This window comes from Papio anubis, chromosome 12 (genome assembly GCF_008728515.1).
Source record: "Papio anubis isolate 15944 chromosome 12, Panubis1.0, whole genome shotgun sequence".
Taxonomy (NCBI): domain Eukaryota; kingdom Metazoa; phylum Chordata; class Mammalia; order Primates; family Cercopithecidae; genus Papio; species Papio anubis.
In genome coordinates this window covers 24,237,106-24,252,157 of record NC_044987.1, presented here as the reverse complement: position 1 = coordinate 24,252,157, position 15,052 = coordinate 24,237,106, and the positions used below count along the sequence as shown (strand labels likewise).

General features: G+C 48.9%; 1 protein-coding gene across 1 annotated transcript in view; it reads right to left on the bottom strand.

Moving 5' to 3' along the window:
* RDX (radixin) overlaps window positions 1–15,052 on the bottom strand; it is a 114,718-nt gene that overhangs the window by 737 nt on the left and 98,929 nt on the right. The window lies entirely within an intron of this gene.

The window sequence follows — 15,052 nt, the reverse complement described above, 5'->3', positions numbered from 1 at the left end:
CCCTTCCTAGTTCCCCAGGAGAACTCAGTGAGGAACAGAGCACTGAAAGAATGGCAAGTACAGTGTTTAAATGCACTTCCTGCTCTTGTCCAGAGGTCTGGGTGGGTGGGTGTCAGTGCACAGGGGGTCCCCCTTCAGCCCCTGGGGTGGGGGTGGGGGCCCGCCCGAGGCGAGGCTGTCTCAGCCTTCAAAGCCCTCTCCCCCCTGCTCTCCACTTTCCAAGGATGTAATTATCATTCATTTGAATAATTCTTTCAAATATGCATGTGAAAAGATTAAGGGAGATGGCAAATACAATTTGGTAACTACATGAAAAGCCATTCAATAAACTCTGGAGGAGATTTATGGGTTTGCTCTGTATGTTGCCAAATTAACAAGACAAGGACAAAGCACATTGTGCCATAGTGAATGCAATACACGTTAAAACCCTGCAAATTAGACAAGGAGGATTGGAGCAAGACACCTGTTCTAGTCCAAGCTCAACTTCATTGCCTACATTGAAGGGAGGTGGGAAGCAGTGGGAGAGGCGGCAGTGGGGACTACAGGAGGCCCCTGGACCAAGGCAGGTGCGGGTGAGGGCGCACCAGTGCCAGCCATTTTTTCTTTTTCTTTTTTTTTTTTTTTTTTGAGGCAGAGTCTCACTTTGTTGCCCAGGCTGGAGTGCAGTGGTGCGACCTCAGCTCACTGCACCCTCTGCCTCCCGGGTTCAAGCAAGTCACTGGGACCACAGGTGCATGCCGCCACACCCAGCCAATTTTTGTATTTTTAGTAGAGATGGGGTTTCACCATGTTGGCCAGACGAGTCTCAAACTCCTGACATCAAGTGATCTATCTGCCTCAGCCTCCCAAGGTATTGAGATTACAGGCGTGAGCCACCGTGTCTGGCCTAGCACCAGCTTTCACAAACCCCAGAGCCCATCCAGGCAGTACCCCCCTGGCACCTGCCTTCCACACCCCATCATCTCCTGGCTCTGAGTCATCCAAAAAGGTAAACATTCTCAACTCTGCCTCCTGCTCCCCACAGCCACGCGGTGCCTGGGGTCATTGCGATCACCCTGTTAGCAGTGACTGTAGGCAGATGGGGAAAGAGGAAGATGGCAACTGACTTTAAAAGATCCTTCTCCATCTCTCTCACAACTTAACATACAGACTTGTGATAACGCTTTCCAGATTGGTAGCAGGAAATGCCAAATGGTGAGAGGGGTGGCACAGGAAATACTTGAATCAAGGATTACAAGGATTGAGCAACGCCAGGCTCTGGAGGCCTAGCAGGAAGCTAGAGGGGCATTGTCAGGCCACAGCTTGTGCTTCTTGAACTCCTAAGGAACCAGGGTGGTGGGTGCGTCCCCTAACTCAGGCCTATCCTGCAGGGCTGTAGTTCTTCTGAACAGGTGGCAGTATCACCAGGCCCTTTGGGAGTCCTCTCTGCTGACCTGAAGGAACCAGCGCAACATTGCACAGTTGGCTGGCCTGCAGCCTGCCGAGGGCCAAGCGCACACCACCTCCCTTTCCACCATGACTAAAGCTTTGCCCAAAAGACCCTCTGAGAGGCCTAGAGTTTCTGGGTCCAAATGCATCTTCCAGAGAAAAGAAACACATTTCCAGAGACATTGGTTCTGTCAAGCTGTAAAGCAAAATGCCTTGGGGCAAAGCAGAAAAAGCCAAGGCAAGGAGAGATGCTCATGGAGAAGAATTTCCCACCTCCCCCCGGGGACAGGAACCATGAGACTCCAACCACTCCCTGGCTGAGGCCTGAGGCCGTGACAGTGCGAACTCCTGTGGGAAGCGGTGAGGTAGTGGGGTCCAGACCCAGTTGCTAATCTGGTACCCCCCATTGCCGCACTGCACAACTTTGAGCAGGTCCTTAATCTTGAAGCTCAGCAACTTCCTCTGTTGTGAAAGGGGATCTTTTAACCCACCACACAGGGTTGTGGGATGTCCAGCTCCAGAGTCCAGGACATGAGAGGTGTCAAAGACAGAATTCCCTTCCCAGCTGGAGGCCTGCACCTAGGCCCCCGTTCTTCCCTCTCCCTCCCAGAGCACATACGCAGCCCCCCAAGTCCTCCATTCAGCCTCTGAATAGATCTCACTTTCATCACCTTTGCCTCACTTTCGTCCTTCTCTATGGCTCTGGCTGGGCCTTGGCGTGGCCTGGGAGCAGCTCTTTTGTGTGTATGTGTGTGTGTTTGGTAGAGACGGGTTTCGCCATATTGGCCAGGCTGGTCTCGAACTCCTGACCTCAGGTGATCCACCTGCCTCAGCCTCCCAAAGTGCTGGGATTATAGGCATGAGCCACTGCTCTCGGCCTGGGAGCTCTTGTTACAGCAAACACTTCCTATCCAGTCTCCCTACTGCTCCACCCCGCCTCAAATCCTTCTACCCTGTAGCTAGAGTTAACCGTCTCACTATATACTTAGAAACTTTGACATTCCCTGTGCCATCCCCGACACTCCCCCTCCTACCTCCCCAGCACACTCCCTGCCTCTCTGATCAGGCTGGGATGTCTGACCATAACATGCAAAACTCTCCACACAGTGACATCCCAGGTCCACCATCTGCCCTCCCCACCCACCATGGCCTCTAGACCCTTGGCCCGTCTCACAGTATGCCTGGCAAGCACTCTCATTCCTCCAGGGTGTGTCCTGCAGACTCCTCTGCCAGGGATAACCGCCATCTCTGCTTCACCAGCAAAGACAAAATCCTTAGCTCCATGTAAATGTCATCCTCTACCTTCAGCTCTCCCAGTCTTTCTAACAAAAGCAAGCGGGGGGCCTCTCTCCTAGTGCAGAACTCAACTGCATCCTGATTCCGAATTTGGGTTCGGTACTTTCCCCCTTTGTCCAAATCAGAGGTGCAAAAACAGTGGCTGTGTTGGGTTGATTTTCCCCTTTGACTGATCGATGCAGTTGCTAAGTTACATGCTGAACAAGAGTGTGGGGAGAGAACTAAGGATCACCACTGTCTACGTCACGTTGAGGGCTATGCTGTGGCTATTACGTCAGTTGGCTTCTGCCCTGGAGAACACCATCTGAGTCAGGGCAGGGGGACTCGTCTATGATGCTTGCAACCAACGATCACGCTGTGGGAAGATGGGAGAGGTTCACAGAGAAGGTGGCCTTGGACCTATGTCCCGAAGGTTGATAGCTTTTGGGGGGCAGGAAATAGAAAAGTCAGGAGAAATCAGGTACAGAAGCAAGGAGGCATGACAGAGCACCTTCCAGGGACAGAGGTATAGTGCGGCCAAAGTACTGAGTGCACAGAGAGGAAGCCAGAGACACTGAGGCCGGGCTGCAGAGGCCGCTGTTTGAGCAGCTCAGGATTTGAGCCTTTACAGATTATAAAGAGGGAACACCAGGGCTTGACTTGATGACAGATGCATCTGCTTTGGCCGGTACAACTCGTTTCTCTTTTCGCTGAATGCCTCCAGTCATGTGTGTACTCTCTACATTGATCGCTGCCACCAGCCCTGCTGATTTTGTTACACCAGGCTCCTACAGACATTCAAGTTTTGGGTCTCTGCAAACAGGTAGTACCGGGGCCAGGGAAAATACCAAAGATTTTTACACGGGTACCAAATGGTGGAGCACAATTTTGAGGAGGGTGATTAGACTAGAGGGGTTCAGCCAGGAGGAAGCTGCCGCAACGGCCATCCAGGAGAGCTCACAAAAGGCCCACCCAAGGGCCAGGAGCAGGGGAACCAACGCCAGAAACATTTCGGAAGTAGGATCAAACTAGGCTTTTTATGTGGGTCATGCTGGATAAGCTTTTTGCCCTGTAACCATCCATCACACGTGGAATCCTGGGCCTGAGCCCCAGTGGCAAAAAGCAGCAACAAACACCACGCCAGGAAGTCCCACACTCAGCCCAGAGCCATCACCCAGCAAATGTTCATTCCTGTCACTACCCTCGCCTTTCCATTGTCTCTAGGATGTTAAGGCCCCATCTTTCCGATTCCACTTGTGCTCTCCTAAATCCTGTCTCCACAGAGCAATCGGAATATTCTCTTAAATATCTAGGCCGGACACGGTGGCTCATGCCTGTAATCCCAGCACTTTGGAAGGCCAAGGTGGGCGGATCACCTGAGGTCAGAAGTTTGAAACCAGCCTGCTCAACATGGAGAAACCCTGTCTCTACTAAAAATAGAAAAATTAGCCAGGTGTGGTGGTGGATGCCTGTAATCCCAGCTACTCGGGAGGCTGAGGCAGGAGAATCACTTGAACCCAGAGGCAGAGGTTTCAGTGAATCGAGATCACACCACTGCAGTCCAGCCTGGGCAACAGAGCAAGACTCTGTCTAAAAATAATACTAATAAAATCTAACAAGGTAAGTTGTACCTGCAGATCCAGCTATGGAATGCCTCAGCCTCTAGACTTCCCTGCACTGCTTTGGACTTTTTTTTTTTTTTTTTAAAGACAGTCTTGCTCTATCTCGGCTCGCTGCAACCTCCACGATTTTGTCATTCCCTTTGCCTGGCTTTATCTTTCCAGGTGCGGCGTGGATCCCTCTCTCACTTCGGATATCTGCTCAAACATCACCTTCTCAGTGAAACCTTCCTGACATTTAGAAAATTGTAGCTCTAGTACCCCCTCTTGGATGTGCCCCATGTTCTATTCCTCCACAGCATGAACCACCATTGGATGAACTGTGTGGCTCCTTTATTGCTCAGTCCCCGTCCTGGGACATGCACTGCATGAAGGCAGGGATTTTATTTGGTTGCTCACTTCACATATGATGAATGAATGGATAAAACTGCTTGGTTGCCCCATTCCAGGTATCACCTTGGAATGCATCTGGATCTGCCTGGGTTAGAGCAGCTCAGGTAGTGGCCAGGACCCAGGCTACACACACACGCGCACACACACACACACACACACACACTCCAGCTCAGGGCTGCATTTTTTTTTTTTTTTTCAAGATGAAGTCTTTCCCTGTCACCCAGGCTGGAGTGCAATGGCACGATCTCAACTCACTGCAACCTCCATCTCCTGGGTTGAAACAATTCTCCTGCCTCAGCCTCCCTAGTAGCTGGGATTACAGGCACCTGCCACCACGCCCAGTTGATTTTTTTGTATTTTTAGTAGAGATGGGGTTTCACCATGTTGGCCAGGCTGGTCTCGAACTCCTGACCTCATGATCTTCCCGCCTCGGCCTCCCAAAGTGCTGGGATTACAGGCGTGAGCCACCACGCCCAGCCACGGCTGCATCTTAGTGCTCCTCTAAGGTCATGAGCTACTTGAGGTTGGCCCCTTCCCAGTATCTTAAACTGCCCTGTGCCCTGGTAGGCAAGAGGTCAGGGGGCCTAGATGAGTTGGGCAGCAGAGCCTCAGGGCTTGGCTAAGAATGGGGGCATGGCCCCTGTGCCTTCATTTTACAATGTGTGGCTATGAAGGAGTTCCCAGAAATGGTAATGGACAAAGGCTAGTCCCAGGCTGTACAGTCTGGAGCGTATCTACCAACTTCCAACAGAGCAAGGGAAGAGAGGCGTCCCAGGCCATGTTATCACACACACACCAGGTGGTTTACCAGGGCAGAGCCATTTTAAATCCGCTTCACTGTCCCACAGCAGCAGCCTGGAAAAAAAAGGGGGGCAGCTTTTATTCTGAGACATTGTTACCACCTCAGACTCAGACCCAGACACACCCGGGACTCACCAGCAACTCAGTCAACTCCTGATGACCTGGGTACAAGCACCCCCTCATCTGGCCATCTGCACACCCCTCACCCCTCCCTGTTCCTCCCTCGGCCACCCTCTCCCATGCCTACTGTGCTCCAGGGTCAGCACGAGAAAAGGTGGGGGAGAGACACCCAGCAGCTGCTTTAGCAGCTTTCTCAATGGAAAACGCTGAGACTTCCAATTCTACCCTTCTCCTCAGCAAGTGAGGACTACTGAGCTCCACGGAGTCCTCGCCCCAGTGCTGCGCGCCGAGGGAGATGCGGAAGAGGCGGGACTCCAGGAGGGCAGAGACGCCACTCGTTCTGCAGCATCTCCAGTGCCTGGGACTTTGAGGAGGGTCAGAAATATTTGTTGAATGAATGTGGCTGGGCGTGGTGGCTCAATCACCAACTAAAAAGTAGGCACGGATAAAGAAATATGGTGGGTACAGGGTACAACAGGCCTGAGTGTACACACTCAGGACCTGCCAGCTCCTCTCAGAGGTGGCGATGCAGCCCAGTGCCCAGTCCACAGGGAGGGAGGAGCACTCCAGGTGAGAAGCTCTACTCGGCTTGCCATCTGCTATTAATATATGTATATCTATATCTATAGATATTAGAAAAGTTCTTGCTCTGCCACCCAGGTTGGAGTGCAGTGGCACAATCACAGGTTACTGCAGCTGCAAACTCCTGGGCTCAAGTGAACCTCCCACCTCAGCCTCCTACATAGCTAGGACTACAGGTACACGCTACCAGCCCAGCCAATTTGTTTTTCTGTAGAGAAAGGGTCCCACTATGATGCCCAGAGTAGTCTCCAACTCCTAGTCTCAAGCGATCCTCCTGCCTCTGCCTCCCAAAGTGCTGGGATCACAGGCATAAGCCACTGCACCCAGACTATTTGCTGTATTTTTAAGTCTGGTGAAGCCATTACAAATATCACTCAGATGACCTATTTTCTCTGCCACTGCTCCATAACCTGGTCACTTCTGTCCCTCATTTCTCCTGGAGTCATCAGGCCCACTGAAGGGGCCAGGGCAGCAGGCCACAATCCGTCACCAAGGCTGGCTTTAAGGCCACCATGATTGTTTTCCCCAGAGTTGCAATTCAGCAGGAGTAGGCAAGACCTACGCCAGGTGAAATGGCATCCTGGACTACAGGGCTCTGGCCACGCTGCTACAGATGCTTAGGACTGGGCCGTGCTTTGTGTTGGGAGGGCTGTCCTGTGCATGGATATTTTCCAACATCCCTAGCCTATCCCCACTAGATGTCAGTGCCACACACACTCAAATCTCAGCAATCACAAACGTCCCCAGACATGTGCCCTGGAAGACCACTGTTGTGCAAGGTACGGATACTGTAGAATAACGGGAGGGAGAGGGAGCACGTGAGAGCCCAAGTGCAGAGGGGATGATAGAACATAACCTGGCCTTGGAGACGGAGTTGATCTGAGCACTGTGGCAGCGACAGGGATGTTCACCAAATCTCCCCTCTGCTCCCCTGCCTTTCCCATCCCCCTTTGTAGCCAAGAGAACTCGCCACATGACTAGTTCTGACCATGAAATGTTGGCAGAAGAGACAGGTGTCATTCCCAAGCCGAGGCGGTGAACAGCCCTGTGGGGTTCTCTAGCCTCCATCTCCCTGACTTGGTGCCTAAGAGGTCGTGTGTTCCTCCTGGTGCAGGGAAATCCACATCCCTGAGGGACTGTGCAGAGCAAGATGCCCCCAGATGAACAGAGAGCAAGGCACGGGCCTCTAAGGTATAAGCCTTGAGGGGTGGGTAGTAGAGCCTCACCTGCTCTGACTGAATGAAATGGGCAGAGGCGAGAAGGGAAAGCCCTTCTGATGGGGGTGGGAGGCCTGAAGGAAGCCCCGGAGATGGGAAGGCCCAGCTGCTGACACGTCTAGAGGGAACTGGCTCTACTGGAACAGCCACACTGTGCCAGGAAGTTGCAGAAACTTGTGGCAGGTGGGAGGCAGGCTGTGCGGTGGGCAGCCCACTAACAGAGGCTGGAGTGAAGGATGTGTGGTCAGCAACAAGGCTGATCAGAGGAGAAACATTTTCAGGAATTCATGCCTTTGTGGAGTAAAAGAAAGCAGACATGAAATAGTACCTGCTGAATGATCTCAATGTTATAACGCGCCAGCCAGTAAAACATATCTACCTGTTAGAATTTAAGACGGTGCTGACCTTGGAGGGAGGGCTAGGGCCTGAGAAAATCACTAGGGACGTCTGCGGGGACGCGCGCTCTGCTCTGACCTTCTCCCGAATCCACTGAAATTCATCACACGGTTCCCTAACCTGCAAATGTTTGCACTTTTACACTTCAATGACAAGTCATTAAAATCCACTGGCTCCGTCATTATTAAAAAGTCTTTATTTGCGCACAGTGCTGTACAAGGTTTTATCCAAGGAGAACTGAGCATGTCTCCAACTCTGTTTTAAAATAGCCATTTCAGGGCTGACGTACAGCTGCCGTTGACTCATCTTGCTTTCCACATAGAATAGAAATGAGGATAATCCATAACCATTTGTTTCTCCCCAAGGCCGTGGGCTAGAAGAGGATATTGATTTGTAAGAATTAGTCATGCTGACCGAGGACTGTTTGCCAGCCCCAGGTTAGCAAAGGAGGCCCAGCTGACTCAGACAGCTTTGAGAACATTGGGTTCTTCTGGAGTTTCAGGGAACAATAACAGAACGCCTTCTCTTAGCCAAGTGTTCCTTGGGTCTTCAGTGTGGTCTCCGGTCCAGCAGCCTCGGTTTCACTTGGGAACTTGTCTGAAATGCAGATTCTTGGGCCCCACTCCTGACATGCTGAATCAGAAACTCTAGTAGCAGAGCCCAGCTTGTGTTTTCACAGCTCCGGCAGGCAGTTCTGCTGCACATTCAAGTGAGAACCATGGTGCTAAATCCATTGAGAAGCAAAGCAAAAGAGCAAGGCAGTGAAGCTGTCAGACCACCTTCATCCTTGATAAAGCCAGCACTAGAGAACGTGGGCTTATGCCTGTGGCGACTGGGCTTTCTAATACTGAACCCCAGACTTGCCCCTCCCAGGTGGGAGCCTGGCCTCTGTGAGACTATGGCAGGGAAGAGCAGACTATGGCATGGAGGTGCTTATGCTTCCTGCAGACAGCTCCTTCCCCAAAGGAAAATCTGGGAACAGGACTGGGCTACAAACCCACCAGTCACGCAACTCATCCCACCTCCTTGGAAACAAATGAATGGGCCACCAGGGAAAGGGTATGGTGCTGATTGATGACAGTTGCATCCACACAGGAGGAGGGAAGCCCCCAACCGATGCATTTCCTAAGTATTAGTGACTAGCTTCCCCGCTTTGTGTTACTACGCCCATCGGCTTTGGGCTTACACAGTTGGGAATAGAACTTGACCAGGACTGACACCCGATAGTTACAGAAGCACTCTTCATGGGCCACTGCCCAGCCTGATGGGCGTGGGCAATTCATGGGTGAAGAGAAGTGGGTTCTTGTTCTGAGGCTTCAGCTTCCCACCAGAGCATCCCAATGATAAGCGCACACTGCGGTCTTTCTGCCCTGTACAGAAGATAGCCAAGAAGAAATCCAGCCAACAGGGCATGAAAAGTGAGAGCTGAGTATGTTCTGTTTCCTCAGAAAGGGTTTGACTAGGTGGTGCTTTGACCTGTCATTATCTTAATGCATCTTTTGGCATCTGAATATAAGCAATCTTCATCACTCATTTTTTTTTCCCCCGCAAGATGGTGAATTACAGGCTTCGAGCATGCCTCAGCCACGTGGAAATAGCAAAATAGTGCATAAAGATCAATTCTATGAGCTTTAATTTAAGACGGAAAATGGGAATCCACCAGCATAACAAAAGACACCCCAGATCCCAAGGAGAAGGTAGGCAGGCAGCCCCCATGATGGCTTCCAGCCAATAAAAGTGAGTGAAGCCCCCAGAACCTAGGAGGGTGAGAGAATCCCTCACGGCCCATCTTTCTGCAGGGGTTCCATGCAACCCAGGCCAAGGGAGAGCATTTCAAGTCTCCCACGCCCTGGAGCTAGCTTAGGGAGCAGCCTGGACACAGAAAAGTGGCAGATATTTTCCCAGACCTGGGATCAAGAGAAGGATGCCACTTTTAATCTGGGCTGCTACAAAGTCAGTCATTTTTTGATGACCCTGGCAGTGTAGCCATGCAGGCATTGTAGTCTCAGGTTAGATATGGGAGCACTTGTTCTGGAGCAGGGTAGGACCCTCCACAGCCAGAACTGGGCAGCAAATGTGGAAGGTGTCCCAGGAGCAGGCACTGGAATTATGCTCTCCTCTGTCACAGGCCTGGAAGGGGAGGAGAGCTGCCACTGCCACAGTTTCTCCTGGACAAAAAGATTTGTAGTCTGAGCCAACTTGGCACCCTGGAACTGTCTGCATGTGTCATTGCTGGGTGCCTTAGAGATCGTGGCACACCAGGGCCCTCTCTACCCCCAGACGTATCTCCAGACATTTGGAGCACCTGCTCACCTGAACTAACAGCCTGAGCTGCTCCACTCTTCCTGAGTGAATCCTCGGTGTAGCGGGGTCCTCTTTGATCCACACGCAGGGAGACCTCCAGCCATTTGAAGCACCTGCTCCCATGGATTAGCAGCCTAGATCACCCCACCCTTCCTGTACGGAGTTTGTGGTGCAGGGGGCGCTCTCTTTGCTTCATGCCCAGGCAGATCTCCAGGCATATAGAGCACCTTCTTAGCCAGATTGATGGCCTGATTCACTCCACCCTTCCTGAGCAGAGATCATGGTGCGGGGGACCATTTATGATCCTCCAGGCAGATCTCCAGCAATCTGGAGCACGCACTCGCTCTCCTGGAATAGGAGTTTAGGCTGCCCCCGCTCCCTGTGCAGAGAACCTGGAGCTGAGAAGTTTCCCAGTTCCGCACCTAGGCACACCTCTGGGCGCTTGGTGGCTGCCCGTTGGACCTCTTGCTCTGCACCGGTGCTTATGCTTGCCATTAGGAGACCTGTAAGCAGTCCTTCCCCATCCAGCCCCAGTTATCTTGGTCCCCCCCACCCACCCATCTTGGCTTCCCCCTCAGGGGCTGAGCAGGGAGCTCAGACCATGGCGCACTACACAGATCAACCCATTGCCTGAGGAAAAAGAGAGCTTCTTCCAGTAACAAGGATCAAGTATACGCCCATCTGCGTAGCTTGCAGTGAGCTGAGATCCGGCCACTGCACTCCAGCCTGGGCGAGAGAGCGAGACTCCGTCTCAAAAAAAAAAAAAAAAAAAAAGTATACACCCATCTGTGTTGGCTGCAGCGGCTTTTACCCATAAGTGCCATCCACTGGCTGTAGGTCAAACCACACTGCCCAATATAAAACCTGCCAACAGAAGTGCATATGGCTATTCATAAAAAGAACAAAAGAATGGCACGCCCGTAATCCCAGAACTTTGGGAGGCTGACACAGACGGATCACTTGAGGTCAGGAGCTCAAGACCAGCCTGGCCAAGATGGCGAAACCCCGTTTCTACTAAAAATACAAAAATTAGCCAGGCATGGTGGTGCGCCCCTGTGTCCCAGCTACTCGGGAGGCTGAGGCAGGAGAATCACTTGAGCCCAGGAGGCAGAGAGGTTGCAGTGAGCCAAGATCATACCACTGTACTCCAGCCTGGGCAACAAGAGGGAGACTCTGTCTCAAAATAATAATAATAATAATAATGGCATTCGCAGCAATCTGGATGGAGCTGGAGACCATTATTTTAAGTGAAAAAACTCTGGAATGGAAAACCAAACATCGTATGTTCTTACTTACAAGTGGGAACTAAGCTATGAGGATGCAAAGGCATAAGAATGATACAATGGACTTTGGGAACTTGGGGGGAAGGGTGGAATGGGGGTGAGGGATAAAAGACTACATATTGGGTAACAGTGTACACTGCTCAGGTGATGGGTGTACCTAAATCTCGGAAATCACCACTAAAGAACTTATTCATGTAACCAAACACCACTAACAGGCTAACAGGGAACTTCTCAGCAGAAACCTTACAAGCCAGAAAAGACTGGGGGCTACTTATGGCATTCTCAAAGAAATTCCAACAAAGATGCTATATCCTGCCAAACTAAGTTTCAAAGCAAAGAAGAAATAATCTCTTTTATAGACAAGCAATCACTAAGAGAATTTTTTACCACCAGACCAGACTTACAAGAGATCCTTAAGGGTGTTCTAAACATGGAAATGAAAGAACAATACCTATCACCACAAAGCGCTCTTACGTACATGGCTCACAGACCCTGTAAAGCAACTGCACAAAAGAAACTACAAAACAGCCAGCTAATAACTTCACAATCGGATCCAAACCTCACATTTCAACATTAACATTGAATGTAAATATTCTGAATGTCCCACGTAAAAGGCACAGAGTGGCAAGTTAGATTTTTAAAAAAACCACAAGACCCATACATCTACCATCTTCAAGAGACCTACTGACATGTAATGACACCCATAGGTTCAAAGTAAACGGCTGGAGGAAGATCTATCATGCAAACGGAAAATAAACAAGAGCAGGAGTCACAAGTTTTATATCAGATAAAACAAACGTTAAATGAACAACAGAAAAAAAAAAAAAAAAGACAAGGGCATTACATAATGACAAAGGGATCAATTCAACAAGAGACTTAATTATCCTAAACATATATATGCACCCAACATTGGAGCATCCAGCTTAACAAAACAAGTACTTCTGGACTATGTAAAGACTTAGACAGTCACACAATAATAGTGGGGTCCTGCACACTCCACCAACAGCATTAGATCATCAAGGCAGAAAACTAAAATCTCTAGACTGAAATTTGACATTTGACCAATGGGCCTAAGAGACATCTACAGACTATTCTACCCATCAATCACAGAATGTACATTCTTCTCATCTACATACAGAACATACTGGAAGATTGACCACACGCTCAGCCAAAAAGCAAGTTTCAATAAATTAAAACACCTGAAGTCATGCCTACCATACTCTAGAACTACAGTGGAAGAAAAATAGAAATCAATACCAAGAAGATCTCTCAAAACCATACAATTACATGGAAATCAAACAACTTGCTCCTGAATTTCAGTAAACAATGAAATTAAGGCAGGAATCAAAAAAAATTTTTCGGCCAGGCGTGGTGGCTCACACCTGTAATCCCAGCTACTTGGGAGGCCGAGGCGGGTGGATCACCGGAGGTCAGGAGTTCAAGACCAGCCTGACCAACATGGAGAAACCCCGTCTCTACTGAAAATGCAGAATGAGCCAGGTGTGGTAGTGCATGCCTGTAATTCCAGCTACTTGGGAGGCTGAGGCAGACGAATAGCTTGAATCCAGGAGGCGGAGGATGTGGTGAGCCAAGATCATGCCATTGCACTCCAGCCTGGGCAACAAGAGCAAAACTCTGTCTCAAAAAAAAAAAAATTATTTGGAATACATGGAAACAGAGACACAAATACCAACATTTCTGTGATGCAACAAAAGCAGCGTTAAGAGGAAAGTTTATAGCACTAAATGCCTACATCTTTGGAAGGCCAAGTTGGGTGGATTACTTGAGGTCAGGAGTTCGAGACCAGCCTGGCCAACATGGCGAAACCCCGTCTCTACTAAAAATACAAAAATTAGATGGGCATTGTGGTGTGTGCCTATAATCCCAGCTACTCAGGAGGCTGAGGCAGGAGAATTGCTTGAACCTGGGAGGCAGAGGCTGCAGTAAACTGGAGGCTGTAGTGAGCCGAGATTGTGCCACTGTACTCCTGTACTCCAGCCCAGGTGATAGAGAGCAAGACTCCATCTTAAATAAATAAATAAATAAATAAATAAATAAATAAAAATGCTTACATCAAGAAGATGAAAATATCTCAAATTAACAATCTAACATCATACCTAGAGGAACTAGAAAAACGAGAACAAACTAACCCTCAACCTAGCAGGAGAAAAGAAATAACTAAAATCAGAGCAGAACTGACACTGAGACCCACAAATCCATACAAAGGATCAATAAAACCAAAAGTTGGTTATTTGAAAGAATAAAAGTGATCAATAGACCACTACCTGGATTAACAGAAAACAAAAGAGAGAATACGCAAATAAGCACAATCAGAAATGAGAAAGGTGACATTACAACTGATCCCACAGAAATACAAAAGATCTTCAGAGATTATTATCAACACATCTGTGAGCACAAACTAGAAAATCAAGAGGAAATGGATAAATTTTGGGGCACACATAACCTCCCAAGATTGAATCAGGAAGAAATCAAAACCCTGAAGAGAGCAGTATCAAGTTCCAAAATTGAATCAGTAATAAAAATCCCAGCAGCCAAGAAAAGCTGTGGGCCAGATGGATTCACAGCTGAATTCTACCAGATGTACAAAGAAAAGTTAATACCAATTCTACTGAAACTATTCCCAAAAATAGAGGGAGAGGGAATCCCCCCTAACTCATTCTATGAAGCCAGCCCAACCCTGATACTAACACCTGGCAAAGACACACAAAAAAAGAAAACTACAGATTAATATCCCTGATGAACACAGACACAAAATCCAAAACAAAATACCAGCAAATCAAACCCACTTAATTCACCATGATCAAGTCGGCTTTATGACTGGAATGCAAGGCTGGTTTAAGATACATGAATCAATAAATATGATTCACCAGATAAACAAAATTTAAAACAAAAACCATATTATTATCTTAACAGATGCAAAAAAAAGCTTTTGCCTGTTCAGGTGGCTCATGCCTGTAATCCTAGCACTTTGGGAGGCCAAGGCAGGTAAATCACCTGAGATCATGAGTTCAAGACCAGCCTGGCCAACATGGCAAAACCCCATCTCTACTAAAATTACAAAAATTAGCCAGGTGTGGTGCTGTGTGCCTGTAGTCCCAGCTACTCAGGAGGCTAAGGCAGGAGAATCACTCGAACCTGGGAGATGGAGGTTGTAGTGAGCCAAGATTATGCCACTGCACTCCAGCCTGGGTGACAGAGGAGACTCTGTCTCCAAAAAAAAAAAAAAAAAAAAAAAAACCTAAAATAGGAAGAATCAGTATTATTAAAATGGCCCTATTGCCCAAAGCCATTTACAGATTCAATTCTATCCCTATCAAACTAACAAGGTCATTTTTCACAGAATTAGAAGAAGCTATTCTAAAATTCATATTGAACCAAGAAAAAGCTCAAATAGCCAAAGCAATCCAAAGCAAAAAGAACAAAACCAGAGGCATCACATAACCCAACTTCAAACTATACTGCAAGGCTGCCATAACCAAAACAGCATGATATTAGTATAGAAACAGACACACAGACAAATGGAACACAGTAGAGAACTCAGAAATAAAGCTACACATCTACAACCATCTGATCTTTGACAAAGTTGACAAAAATAAGTGGTGGGGAAAGGACT